At 46.6% G+C, this 15133-nt stretch overlaps 1 protein-coding gene across 1 annotated transcript in view; it reads left to right on the top strand.

The window, feature by feature from the left end:
- Positions 1-15133, top strand: part of ROR1 (receptor tyrosine kinase like orphan receptor 1) — a 448217-nt gene that overhangs the window by 164089 nt on the left and 268995 nt on the right. The window lies entirely within an intron of this gene.

The raw sequence follows: 15133 nt of genomic DNA, 5'->3' as shown, positions 1-15133 counted from the left end.
CCTCCCCGAATCTCCTGTCCGGCTCGTATCTGTAAAAACAACTGGACGAGCCAGACACACAGAGTATTTGTTCAGTGCCAGGGACAGTGTTGGGCATATAAGATAGTGCAAAGAAACGGAGGTGCGATCCCTGGCTTCGTGGGATTTTCAGTGTAAATTGTGAAGTTAAAAACTAAGTAACAGGAGTTCCTGTTGCGGCTCAGTGGATTAAGGACCCGACATTGTCTCTCTGAGGATGTGGGTTCCATCCCTGGCCTCCCTCAGTGGGTTAAGGATCCAGCGTTGCCATGAGCTGTGGTGTAGGTCGCAGAGGCAGCTGGGATCCCATTGCAGCGGCTGTGGTGTAGGCCAGTGGCTACAGCTCCCATTCAACCCCTAGCCCAGGAATTTCCACATGCTGCAGTTGCAGCTGTAAAAAGGAAAAACAAAAAACAAAAAGAGAATGACTTCGCTTCCAAATAATTAAGGAAGGAAAGAGCAGCGAAAGCGCTGGTGATGAAGCAGGGGATGGATCTGAGATGCTTTTTACAGGATGGGAAATAGAGAGGATGCCAGAGGGATGGGTTCTTGGCAAGAGCCAAGGCAGTCCGGGGGGGGGGGGGGGGAGGATAAGCTGAGGGAAGAGGCTCGGTTAGCAAGGGAAGGCTCATTAACATGTAAGCCTACCTCCGAACCTGAAGTGTCTGACTGCATTGAGTAGACCCGTCCATCCAGCCATTCTCCACCACTGGGCTACCTCGGGCTGTCTTATTTCCATATCCAATGTAAGACGAGAGGCAGACAGCTATGAGGAAGTACTTTGCTTTTCACCACTGTGCCAAGCATAGTTTACATACCAACACTGATCATCTGTCAGCCCACCTCTCTTGGGCACTTCATCATTTCCCTGGAATCCACTGGAGTAATTTTTCTATGCATTACAGAGTGTGTTTCTAAGTGTCCGTGTCTTAAGATGAGTTTGTATTCCTTCAGGCAGTATTCCTGCAAAGCTCCAAGGTGGCCTGTATTACTCATTTCTTCTCGAAGCCCAAGTGGACAAGTTAGAATGCAGCTACCTCCATGGCCCGTTGGTTGAAGTGTTGGACACTTGTTGAACACTTACTCTGTGCTAGGCTATTAGCCACTATTTTCATTCCTTCATCTTTACTCATTCATCCAATTCTCTTGAATGGACAGCCGTAGGAGAAAAGGAAGATGGGCAGACATTGCATTTGGACTGATTAAATAATTAATCATCTATCAGTTCTACACATATTGATAGAGTGTCTGTTATGGGCCAGGCACCATGATTAAATGCTGGGGAAACGGAGGAATAGATGGCCTAAAGGTTGAAGTCAGTTAGTAATTGCATCCTCACTCCCAGGATGGGTCTTTTATCGACATCTCACATCCTACATTAACTGCTTTTATTTTTTTTCTCCCTTATTATGGCCACACCCATGGCATGTGGAAGTTCCTGGCCTGGGGGGTCAAATCTGAGCTGTAGCTGCAGGCTTACCCCACAGCCACTGCAATGCCAGATCCAAGCTGCATCTGCAATCTATGCTGCTGCAGCTTGTGGCAGTGCCAGATCCTTAATCCACTGAACGAGGCCAGGGACCAAACCTGCATCTTCATTGAGACTATGTTGGGTTCTTTAACCAATGAGCCACAGTGGGAACTCCCTGCATTGACTGTTTTATTGAACACATTTTGAGTTTTTGAGAACAGGGTTTAGGTACCCTTTAACCAAATCACCTGGGAATTGTATTAAAATGCAAATTCTGAGTTGGAAGCTCTATGATGGCACCTGAGAGTCTGCATTTCTAATGAGCTCCCAGAGGAGGATGAGCTGCCCATCTGGCTTGCTCTTTAAGTAGCAAGATTTTAGAGACTCCAGGAAATGGCAGAGAAAACACAAGAAAAGTAAAGGCAGGAACATATTGTCACTTTCACATCAGAAGAAGCAGCTAGCCTGGACTGGGCCACAGAGCCCAACAGAGGACTTAGCTTGATTGCCATTGTCATTACCATTGTGCATCTGCAGGAACCTAAGAGATTGGACCCTCCTGGCCCAGTGGCTCTATTTACAACTACTATCCTGCAATGTGAGTGCTTCTTCTCAGGGACATGGCGTGGAAGGTGTGGCAGAGAAGGTGGTGCACTGGAAGCCCAGTGGCCTGTGGACCTTTGCACTTGCTCTTTGTTCCTCTCTTCTCTTCAGAGCTCGTTTACAAACGCGCTGTGTGACCCTGGTTGAGGCACAGAGCCTTTCTCTGTCTAGGTTTCCTCACCTGCAAAATGGGTTAATAACATGTTTCGCACCCACCCCAGGGCTGTGGACATGAGTAGGTGAAGTAGGATATGCAGAAGCTCAAGGAAAAACCAAAGCAGTGCTTGAAATATGCATTTTCACAACGAAACATTCCAGGGTCTTCAGCAGGAGCCAAGAAAGAGGAGCTGTTTCGTGGGTTCCTACTTTGGTCAGTATCTCTCTCTTTGGTTGGTGTGTTTTTGTTTGTGTTTGTGTTTCATGATTCAGCTTATTCTACATTCATGAGACATGCAGACCTTCTAGGACGCCTAGCTTTGATTCCAAAACGGGCATCGAGCCTCTACTGGACCGATAGACACCTCCAGATTATCAGTGCTTATCCTTCCCTACCCTGAGCGGTGGAGGGAAGGTAACGTTTATTGAGCAATTTGTGCAAGAGATTTCGCTTAATCCCCACAGCACTACCAGAAGGAAGGAGGAGTTTCACACCTGAGACACCTAGAGCTCGGCCCAGCTCGTTTGCCTGGGGTCTCATTTTATTCCTTATAGTAAAAGAGGAGCCTTGTCAACCACGCAGCTCTCAAGGTGGGATTATTTCCCTTTCACAAGGCTGTAAAGTTAGCAAGCTCTGGGATCTGGTTCACAGTTCACCTGGCGTGTTATTCCACAGGTCCGTAGCATGAGATTAAGGCCAAGCCAAGAATTTTGTGCTAAACACCCAACTGCCCTAGGAAATCAACTGTTTCGTTACCTACGTTTTAGGGAACAAGAAACTGGAGACTTAGCGAGTTAAACCTTTGCAAGGCCTGGCACCCCCAAAGCAAGTCAGTCTGGACATCAGCCCTGGTCCTTCCGGCTCCAGGGCTCATGCTCTTTTCCAGGTACCGCAATCACCAATGGACTAGCCACTGTCATTGACAATCAGGTTTTTGTGCCTTTTTTTTTTTTTTTAGTGTTTTTACATTTCTGTATTCTTTTTTTTTTTTTTTAGAGTATAGTTGATTTATAGTGCTGTGTCAATTTTTGCTGTACCAAATCATATATATATCGTGTATATATATATATATATATTCTTTTGCTCATATTATCTTCCATCGTGGTCTGTCCTGAGAGACTGGATATAGTTCCCTGTGCTGTGCAGTCGGACCTCATTGCGTATCCATTCTAAATGTGATAGTTTGCATCTACTAACCCCAAACTTCCAGTCCATCCCACTCCCTCCCCGTCCCCCTCGGCAACCCCAAGTCTGTTCTCTATGTCTGTGAGTCTGTTTCTGTGTTGTAGAGAGGTTCATTGGTGCCATATTTTAGATTCTGATTGTCAGGTTTAGAAATTGGCAGTGACTCTCAGTGGAAAAGAGCTACTTGAAACTAATAATAATAATAATAATAACGATAATGACAACTGCCTGCTGGTTCTGCTGCTGGTAGGGTCTCCTCTACTGCTGCTGGTGGGGTCGGCCCTGTCACCTCTCATCATGTCACAGGGCACGTGAGATCACAGGGCTGAAATAACCCTGGGCGACTGATGGACAATAGATGGCATGGGACAGCTGCCCCTGGATTTCCCAGCATGGTGCTTCGTTTACCAGCGGAGCACGAGGATCCCTGAAAGGGCTTCCTGCAGACAGTGTCACTCCACGGCTTCCACTGGAATGGGATCCCAGGCTCTAGGGAATCTTGAAAAACACACATCATTGGAGGCACAAAGTCTGGTTCGTTTGGTCTAGTTTCTTAATCTTTCCCAAGCCCAGATTTCTCATCTGGTAAATGGGGATGATGATAGCACCTCCCTCAAAGCTCGGAGGGTTGATTGAGCTCGTGGTCCTAGATGGTTGGGAGGTACCACAGTCAGAGGATCATTGTAATTTACCCTCTTCCGGATCCCATCAGCCTTGAGCTTTTCTCCTTCCCTCTCCTGTCATTTATAATCCAGCCGCACATTCTGTTACTTTAGCTCTAAATTATGCTTAAGTCTGTTTTTGGTGCCTTGCTATCCCCTTAGTCCAGACCAACCTCACCTCTGGCGTGGGTTACACATAGCCTCCTCCCTGCGTCTTGGCTTATACTCCTGCTGGACAGAGCATCCCAAGTCATTTTATTTAAAATATAAATAGGATCACTTATTCCTTTCCTTAAAGCCCTTTGGTGGTTTCCCGTTGCATGTCAGACTTCACCCTACAAGTTCTCTCCTGATCTGGTCTCTGCCCATCATGCCACTTTCATCTCATGCCCCCGTTCCCAGGCTCACTGTGCTTAGGTCAGGGTGACCTTCTTTCTGTTGCATGGATGTGCCAAGCGCAGTGGCCTGTGGACCTTTGCACTTGGCCTTTGTTCCTCTGCCTGGAAGGCTGTCCCCAAGATCTTTGCATGCCTGGAAATGTCTCATCATCTAGAGAGGCCTCCCGATTTCTCAATAGAAAGTCACCACATCTCGACTTTCAATCAGTAGAAAGTCACTTACTTTCTAATGTGCTAGTCTGTTTTAATTTTCTTCATGGACTCATCATGGCCTGAAATTTTCTTGCTCATTTGTTTCATCAGTGCCGTTTATCTCCCTCCACTAGGAGGTAAATTCCATGACTCTGTTCACAGTTACATGTCTAGTTCCTAGAAAAGGGCTCGGAGAGTTCTCACTGTGGCTTGGTGGGTTAAGAACCTGACTAGTATCCATGAGAATGCAGGATGGATCCCTGGCCTTGCTCAGTGTTTTAAGGGTCCCGCATTGTCCTGAGCTGCAGTGTTTGTTGAAGATGCAGCTCAGATCGGGCATTGCTGTGGCCGTGGCATAGACCTCAGCTGCAGCTCTGATTTGACCCCTAGCCTGGCACCTTCCATATGCCACAGGTGCAGCCCTAAGAAGAAAAAAAAAAGAAAAGTACTCAGCATGTGTGAGGCACTCAGCAAACATTTATTGATGGAATGAATACATGTTGTCTTTATTGTAGATTTAAAAAAATCAGTATAAACAAGGTTAAAAAAAAAAAAAAAAAGAGGGAGTTCCCGTCGTGGCTCAGTGATTAATGAATCCGACTGGGAACCATGAGGTTGCGGGTTCCATCCCTGGCCTTGCTCAGTGGGTTAAGGATCCGGCGTTGTCGTGAGCTGTGGTGTAGGTTGCAGACATGGCTCGGATCCCGAGTTGCTGTGGCTCTGGTGTAGGCCAGTGGCTACAGGTCCGATTCGACCCCTAGCCTGGGAACCTCCATATGCCGTGGGAGCGGCCCAAGAAATGGCAAAAAGACAAAAATAAATAAATAAATAAATAAAAGAGGAAGGTGTTGAATGTTTATCTTCAACCGAGAGCTTGGCATTTAGTGGTTATGACGGACTGTGTGGACGCATCAGCCCATCCTCAGAGCACTGCTATGGTAATGGTCCACCTCCCTCAGCCCACTGCCTCCAGACGCTTTCATTTGTGTGTCCAGTTATTCCGCAAGAGCTTGCTGCCTGCTGGACTCATGCTGGACTCTGAGCTTCTAGCAGCGAACCTCCAGAAGGCTCCACCTTCACTGAACTTAGAGTTTGCAGGGAATCCTGGCCTTGAGCACGAGCATTTTCAGATGAAACAGGTATTTGACAAGGAGACCCATGCAGGGGGCCCAGGGAGCATTTTGTAGGAGAGCCTGTCCTGGAGAACTAAGGAGGCCTCCCTCAGGAAGTGGTGTTTAAACCACATCTGAAAGATGCTTCACTTTGCCCATTTTTTCTCTGGAATTTCTTATAATCTGTCCTTGAGGAGGGTCCAGAGTTTTGCAGGTTGAGCCGGCAAAGTGGATGCTTCTTTTGGGATTCCTTAACCCAGAGGACACCTATTTCTCTCTTCTATTTATAAAGCAGCCCATATGCACTAGCCATCGCCTTGGAGACATGTTGATAATTTCATTATAAACAAAGAAGCTGAGACTCAGCGGAGTCAGGGAAGTTGTCCAGTCTGTGCCCCTAGCAAGTAGGGGATTAGGCCCACGTTTTCATGATTTCCAACCCCTACACTCTTTTAAACAACTTTAGGCATATCTTTTTTTTTGTCTTTTTGTCTTTTTAGGGCTGCACCTGTGACATATGGAGGGTCACAGGCTAGGGGTCCAGTCAGAGCTGTAGCCACTGGCCTATGCCAGAGCTGCAGCAACACGGGGTCCGAGCCAAGTCTGCAACCTACACCACAGCTCACGGCAACACTGGATCCTTAACCCACTGAGCAAGGCCAGGAATCAAACCCGAATCCTCATGGATGCTAGTCGGGTTCATTAACTGCTGAGCCACGACAGGAACTCCTACCTGCTCCTTTGTGATCATGCAGAATTTAAGGTTTAGGACATTCCATCTTGTTGGCTTTGTTTTCCCAGCTGCTTGGCTTGCTCTGGATTTTTAAGAGTTAAAAAGTTGGCTAATGTCCGTTTCAGTCCTAACAAAATGTCTCAATATTCACAGTCCTTTGAAATCTCCTGGCAAGTGAGAAACCCAAATGCAAGTAGGGCCTTTTTTTTTTGCCAGCCAGCCTAATGATTTGGCACACCAGAGCTGCGTGGTTTTGAAGCTTAAGGTTACCTCTGAGTACCTGCATCCCCACCCCCCTGCAAGTCACCAAAACCCTCTGTAAAGTGGCCAATACAATCTTATAGAGCTGGTCGGGGAAATGCTCATGAAATTGATCTTGAAGTACTTGGCAATTGCAAGCTGTATAGGAATCCCTGGGACGAATAATTAACTTATTTTGGAGGATGGATTTACTTAGGAAAGCTCCATCTGCAGTGAGGGTGGGCCCCTCTTTCCTGTTGCTCCTGGCACGTGCTCTTTTCCAAGTAACATTTGCTGCAGTCTGGGTGGTTTGTCTGCATAGAGCCATCCAGAAAAGTCGGTGGGAAAAGCCAGCAGGCCATTGGCACTTAGCAACTGGGGTTGGCACCAGTCACAGTTGAGAGCATTGCTTTTATTAGCAACTCAGTCATTTTACAGCAGGCGAGGCAGAAGTGCCTCATATGTACTCAAGATGCAAATGCAGCTCTGAGGGTTATAGGAGCAGATACAGCCAGCGTCCCACAGAGGTCCCCAAATTATGGAGAGCGCACACCTTTCACTCATGTAGTGGGAAGACTCGATTTTGATGCTTGCTTCTGGAAAGACGTTGCTGTCTGTCTCTTCTAGGTCACATGGTGTGATGTCTTCATCCTACTTCTGCCACTTACCAGTGCTGTGACTTTCTGATGGCAAGACTAACCTCTCTGTTGTCATCTGTAAAATTGGGGTGTTGAGGGCACCTACTTGGTCGTAAGCGGGTTAATAGAGGTATAAAGCACTTAGAACTGTGTCTGGCACTTAGTAAGCACTGAGTGATAATTGTCTCTCACTGTTATTAAACTGCAGCTGAATCGCCACCTTGCACGTCTCACTTGCTCCTCGAGGCCTGAAAGGGATTCCTCGGGACTCCTATGGGAATCCGAGCTGTGTGGCCCACTCCTCTTTTACCTCACCCTGACAATGAAAGGACACAGTGTACCCTCCGATCTGCCCTGGTTATAGACCAAAGCTCATAAAAGTCAGAGGGAAGGGTTTGGAAATTTAACACAGCTGGGGCATCCCAGATGAAAAGGATACATTTTTAAAGACGCATTACAATTTATACAGGCAAATGCACAAATAGGCTGATTGACACTTCCTGCCTCAGGGATGCAGGGTTGCGACCTGACCCTTTCCAGCCTCCTGACCCCTTGTATGTTTTCTCTTTCTTCCTCTTTCTTGTTTAATATAGTTTTCGCTTCCTGTGTCTGCCAGTAAGCACTAACTATTGGGCATCTAGCCTGTGGATTGCTGGTGTGCTAAGAGAGTTCCCAACCTGGGGAACTTTGGCAATGTCAGGAGGTATGCTTTTCCAGGTGAGCACATGTAGCCTGGCCAGATTCCATTCATTCTTTAAAGCCCATCTCAAATATCACCTCCTCTGGGAAGCCTTCCCAGAATTCTCCCTGCACAGTTAGCAGTTTTTCCTTTCTTTTTTTCTTTTTTTGGTTGCTGCCGGAGAATTTTGACTTTAACCTTATTAACATTGCGATTGTCTGTTTGTCTGACTCACAGGTTAGACGGGGAGTCCCTTGATGAAAGAGACCACAGAAGGACACTGTGGTGCTTCTCTCTGCATCCTTAGACACTCAGGATCTGTTTGTTGAATGAAACAGTAAACAAAAGTAAATGCTACATAATAAAATAATGGCACATACTTACAGACTGAGTTTTTTATATTTATTTTTATTAAAGTAGTTAATTTATAATATTGTGCCAATTTCTGCTGTAAGCAATACATATATACATATAGAATGTGTATATATGTGTATGTACAGTCATATATATATATATATATATATATACACACACACATTCTTTTTCTTGTATTATTTTTCACCATGGTCTATCCCAAGAAATCAGATTTAGTTCCCTGTGCTATACAATAGGACCTCCTTACGGAGTATGTTTTGGAAAGCAATTCTTTTTTTTTTTTTTGTCTTTTTGCCTTTTTTCTAGGGCCACTTTCCGCGGCATGTGGAGGTTCCCAGGCTAGGGGTCCAACCGGAGCTGTAGCCACCGGCCTACGCCAGAGCCACAGCAACGTGGGATCCAAGCCGCATCTGCAACTTCCTACACCACAGCTCATGGCAACACTGGATCCTTACCCCACTGAGCGTGGCCAGGGATGGAACCCGCAACCTCATGGTTCCTAGTTGGATTCATTAACCACTGAGCCACGACGGGAACTCCATGGAAAGCAATTCTTGGTTCCCTCCACTGTAATGGTAGCTCCTGTGTCCTCAGGGCTTCCGTTCGTTCTTTGTCCATTTGCTACGGGAGCTTATTTGATCATCCTAACTGCCTTAACAAGAGGTGTAATTAGTGTTGCCATCTTAGAGATGGAAGAGACAGAGGCTCACTGAAGTTTGGGAACTCATGCTAGAATCCATACCCAACCATCTGCCCAGAACTTGGCTTCTTCGCAGGTACAGTGAACCGCCTTCAGAGACTTCAGAGAGAGCTTTAGAATTTGGTATGGGTCTTCTTTTCTCTCACTTTGAAGGTGGGATTCTGGAGGACTCTGTTGCCAACTGAGCTAAGTCAATGTATCCATTCAACAGGGGTCAGGTTCTCTTTGGTTGGTTTGGGAGCTATATCTCCATCCCAATAACCTATTTAAAAGTGAAAACAGGAGTTCCCGTCGTGGCGCAGTGGTTAACGAATCTGACTAGGAACCATGAGGTTGTGGGTTCGGTCCCTGCCCTTGCTCAGTGGGTTAACGATCCGGCGTTGCCGTGAGCTGTGGTGTAGGTTGCAGACGCGGCTTGGATCCCGAGTTGCTGTGGCTCTGGCCTAGGCCAGTGGCTACAGCTCCGATTCAACCCCTAGCCTGGGAACCTCCATATGCCGCGGGAGTGGCCCAAGAAATAGCAACAACAACAACAACAAAAAGACAAAAAAAAAGTGAAAACAAGTCACAGTCTCAATCTTTCACAAATTCAAGCCTTTTTTTTTTTTTTTTTTAGCAGCAATTATAAAAATCCTCATACATCTTTTTCCTTTAGGCTCCGTGAAATCCCTTCTCCCTGTCTTGGAGACCCACCGACCATCCTTGCATAAAAAGTTCAGGCTGAGACCAGCATTATAATATTCTAATGTCAGAGCTAGCCAGTCTTCTAGCTATGTTGAGTGATAGACTTCTCTGGGTCAGACACCCTGGGCTTTTAGAATTCTGGGCCCAGGTGCTACTCCCATGTCCTCCTCTTGCAAGAGTAGAGACGCCCTTCAATCCCGCAAGCCAATCAGAAGTCTTCAAAGTTGCTCATTTCACCAATGAAACATCCTAATGCCCTTTATTAACGTTCAGTAATGACTCCTCTAAACAGATTGAGATAATTTTTGAAGTGCTTACAGTTGCATTCTTTATGTTCTAACTAATCATCTCTCAGTGTGGGTTCCCCACTAGGGTCCTTGAGATGTTAACAAGCACTCCCTCTAGACTACAGACCTCTGTTTAGACTATGGAATGGTTAACCCTCCACTCTCCAGAGGGAGGTTAAATTTAACTTAGAAACATCGGTGTCCATCTCATTGTTAATACGGCAGGGTTTTTAAGTAAATCACAGATAAGATGACAGCCGTGCTCAGAGGTTGTGTAGAACAGGGGAAAGAGATCAGGCAGATTTGAACCTGTGTCCAACTGACTCGGTGGCTCTTGCTGTGGAGAAGGCTGTGCATGGGTGTTTCCCTGCTGCCTTGGCGAAACCCGGCCATCTGCTGAGTGTCATTCCACCGATTTTTACTTGAATCTTGAAAGCTGGACTTGGGTGGTGGAAGAGCAGGTGTGGGGCCAGAAGGAACAGCCGGAGTGAACAGAGGCAGTTCTGAGCCTTCTCTGCTTACCTGCCCTGAAGCCCTTTATCTCTGATCTCAGCAGTAATCACCAGCTGTCCCCAAAGATGCCTTTTCTTTGCCCAGTGGCAAGACCAGGGATCATGCCAGACTTAATGGACTTGTGTTGAAAATTAGAAGAACTGCTCTTCCCTTTAATTTTCTCTAAATGAAACACTGTGGAAGGATGAGATGATGGGAATTGACCAAGAGTCCTGAGAAAGGGTCCCTGTAGTGGTGACTTGTGACTCTCATAGTGTGGGACCTTGGCCAAGTTTCTGGGCCTTTCAGAGTGAATCTCGTTTTTGAAATATGTAAAATAGGGTTCATAACATTGGCCTCAAATGATTGTGAGGGTCAGTGAGATATTCCATTTCAGTGCCTGCTTCCGGGCAGGAGCTTAGTCAGGATTCTCTTACCTTTCCAGAGCTGAGCCTTGATAGACTAGTGTGGGTTTCAGACCCTCGTTCAAATGTCTGGCACATCATAGGTGCTCAGTAAATATCAGAGATTTTGCTCCTTTCAGGACATGTAGCTAGAATACAGAAGGGTTAGGAGGCCATTAAAAGATCCTGCTTTTGGAGTTCCCGTTGTGGTTCAGCAGGTTAAGAACCCAACCTAGAGCCCAGGAAGATGAGGGCTGAATCCCTGGCCTCGCTCAGTGGGTTAAGGATCCAGCATTGTTGCAAGCTGCGGCGTAGGTCACACATGCGGATCGAATCAGGGGTGGCTGTGCCTGTGGTGTAGGCTGGCAGCTGCAGCTCCTATTCACCCCCTGGCCTGGGAACTTCCATATATCACAGGTTCAACCATAAAAAGAAATAAGTAAATAAATAAATAATCCTACTTTTTAAGAGGCAAAGATACCAACATTTATCAAACATCAGCTACTACCAAGTGCTTTCCATGTTATTGCAACAACCTCAGAAAACTCTATTATGCTTCTTTGAAATGAAGACATTAGGGCTCTGAGAGGTCCCATAAGAAAGCCTAAGTCAGCAGCCTAAGTAATAGGGTTGGAATCTGTACTAGCGCTGATTCTGAGTCCTGTGTTCCTTCCCACCGCCCCAGATGACATTGTTGAGCCTGTGTGTCCCAGGTGACACATGCCATCTGCTTGAATTAAACACAGAAGACCCAGAACAAGTTGTGCATCTTAACATCTGGACACGAGGTAGGTATGGCTTCTGTAGGATGAGCTTCCTGGAATGAGGAAGTGGTGAGAAGCAGGCTGAGCCCTGCTTGGAGCCCCAGTGCTTGGGAGCTGCGTTTCGTCTCAGCTCCAGCCTCCATTCAGCTGTGGCTTTGCAGGTGCAGGGTTCGGTTTGGGCTCAGGCTGTCACTGAGGAGTAATGTCAGGGAGAGCAAGTGGCAGTGATGGCAAACATGAGGCTTTCAATGGAAAGGACAAGTTCAGGAGCAGGTGGGTGCCCTGCAGTGGCATGGACCAGGTGGCTACCACGGAACACGAGGCCCTGGGCTTTTGCCCTGAGGGTCATAGCTCAGAGCTATATCCTCCTGTTTGAAGCCAGTCCTGCCTCTCACTGTGTGACCTTGGACAAAGCCCGGTCTGCGCATGTGTATAATCGGCACGATGCTGATGACACCAACCTCATTGCTTATCGTATAGAGGCGTCATATCACACTTGTATGATTTTGTTAATGATTTTTTATTTTTTCCATTTTAGTTGCTTTATAGCGTTCTGTCAATTTTCTACTGTTCAGCAAAGTGACCCAGTCACTCACACACACACACACACACACACACACACACACACGTGTTCTTTTTCTCACCTTTTCCTCCATCACGTTCCATCACAAGTGACTAGGTACAGTTCCCTGGGCTCTCCAGCAGGCTCTCATTGCTTATCCATTCCAAATGCAATAGTTATTAACCCCAGATTCCCAGGCCATCCCACTCCCCCCCGCCCCCCCTTGGCAACGACCAAACTGTCCTCCAAGTCCATGCGTTTCTTTTCTGTGGAAAGGTTCGTTTGGGCCATAGAACACTTGTATAATTTTCAACGCCATGTCTGGCTTTAGTAAGCAAACAGAGAAATGTGAGGTATTATCTTTGACCAAAAGGCCACATTCTACCCCGCTCTTTATTTATTTCCTGAATGAATCTTATGGGATGATTTTGACAAATAAAGCTGTTTACTGGAGTCTTACCCCCTGACTTAGATTTTGAAGGGCTGCTGGGCAGAATCCAATGTAACCCATATTTAAATTTCACAGAAAGAAAACATTCGGGTTGGCCTTGGCAGGCTTCCCTTTTTTAAAAAGGTGATTTAAAATTTGTTGTTGTTTTTGTGTTGTCCGGGGCTTGAGTGACCGACAGCCCGTATCTAATGTCTGGGGCTGAGAAAATCTCATGAGAGTCAAGCCCACGGGGTCAAATTGGCCTTTCAGACAGAGCCTGTCAGAGCTTTTCTGAGGATTTAGACGATGGAAAGGGGAGTGAACCCATCCCACATTGTAAATTATTTTTTCAAAGGAAAAACAAGGGAGCCAAGAAGCAATTTGTCATGATTCCTTTACGTTTTGACTGGGCAAGAATTTAGCAATCTGCCATCCATCTCCAGCCCTGGGTGATCTGGGAGAATTCTTATAACCCAAATGTTTAAGTGTAACCTGTTTGTTTTTGCTTTTTCCTTGAAATGTAAAATAGAATTCCATAACCCATCCAACCCCCAGCCCCTACCCAAACGGCTGTTGCTGTGTTAGTTACGCAGCCGTAGGGAAGAGATGAGATCCAACCAAAGTGTGCTTTGGTTCACCGAAATGAACCATTCAAGGGCAGGGTTCTGAAAAGGGTTTTCCAGTCAACAGGACACTGCAGGGCCAACTGCTTGCTTGCCCTTTTTTTTTTTTTCTGGCCACCCAGGGTAACCTTCGCCTCATTATAAGGATCATACCCACCCTCTCATGAATGCGAGTGCCCCTCCCCTGAGGCTTAAACCTGCCCTGCTCCAGCAGCGCTTCGGGAGCTATCTCCCTGGCTCCGTCCTTGTCACAAGTAATAAATGTCCCGTGTCTCCTTACTTGTCACAGGTAATAAATGCCTCTGCTTTGATCGAAAGTATTTGTTGTGTTTCTTGGCGATGCACCCCAAGCAGCAGACCCATTGAGTCCAGTAACACATGTTCCTTGACAGCAAGAATTAATTTTCAGCCTTTGGCTGAGGAAACAGAATGGGGGGAACTTTGTGTTTATAATGTAGCCTTGCCGGTCCAGGAGATGGTATGCTCGCAACAGGTGGGCTAAGATGTAATGCTGCAACTTCTAAAGTCCAGGCCCTGTGGGCTACTGGTAAAACCGTGTCTGTCTTTGAAATTCAGCACAGAGTGTTGTGTACCTATATTCTCATAGTTTCTAGGGATTGAAAGTACCATGACGAATAGGTGACATGGTTCCTGACGAGGCCTTAGAACTTAATAGTATTGATGGTGGTGCTGGAGGAGGAAGAGGAGAAGAGCAGTAGCAGCAGCTGCCATGCACACAGCATCTGGGCCAGTCACTTTCTGCATCTTTTCTCATGTAATCATCTCAGAATAGTAAATGCCTGCTCAGGGCTTTTTTTTTTTTTTTCTTCCTTTTCTTTCTTTTTACGGCTGCACCTATGGCATATGGAAGTTCCCAGGCTAGGGGTTGATTTGGAGCTGCAGCCGAAGCCTACACCACAGGCATAGCAACCCATCTGCGACCTAAGCTGCAGCTTGTGGCAACACTGGATCCTTAACCCACTAAGCGAGGCCAGGGATCAAACCTGCATCCTCATGGATACTAGTCGGGTTCTTAACCTGCTGAGCCACAACAGGAACCCCCTAAGGGAGTCTTTGTACCTTCACTTAATTGATATGGTAAGGAAAGTTCCCTCATATTAAGCAACTTGGCCAAATCTCCCAAGAGAAAAGTCGATCACCTTGGATTCGGACCTGGATCTGCCTTTTCAAAGACGCTGCTGGAAACCAGATGCACCACTGCGCAGGATGAAAGCAGTGGCATAAGAAGGTCACTAACATATACTGTCAGGGTGTATTAAATCTGAGGTCTCCTGGTGCTTTGGGAACATGGACGAGAGAGGCTCCATTTTGCCTGGGATGCTGGACATGGTCTCTGAAAGGAGGGTCCCCTGGAGCTGGGTCTGGGGGGGCAAGTGAATAGGAGTTTCCCCTGCTGAAGAAGGGGAGTGAAAGCTATGACTGTGGAAGGCAGAGCTAATGGGAAATTGGGACACACTGCAGGGGACGCAGGGAAAAGGTCAACTTCACTGTCCAGGAAGGCACGGATCAGGCCTCCGTGGGTTGGACTAGAGAAAATCAAGTGTCTCTAACTGAAACCTCCAAGGTGGTTCAACCCTTCCAATCATTTACCATGTGCTTTTTCCATCCTATGGTTTGGTTACTGAGACGGCCTCTTCTGAGGATTAGATATAATGTTCGCACATGGATTCCTGAGAAAGGCAGCCAAGACCATACGTAATCAC

The sequence above is a fragment of the Phacochoerus africanus genome, chromosome 8, assembly GCF_016906955.1.
Source record: "Phacochoerus africanus isolate WHEZ1 chromosome 8, ROS_Pafr_v1, whole genome shotgun sequence".
Classification (NCBI taxonomy): Eukaryota; Metazoa; Chordata; class Mammalia; order Artiodactyla; family Suidae; genus Phacochoerus; species Phacochoerus africanus.
This window is presented reverse-complemented; position numbering and strand designations above follow the sequence as displayed.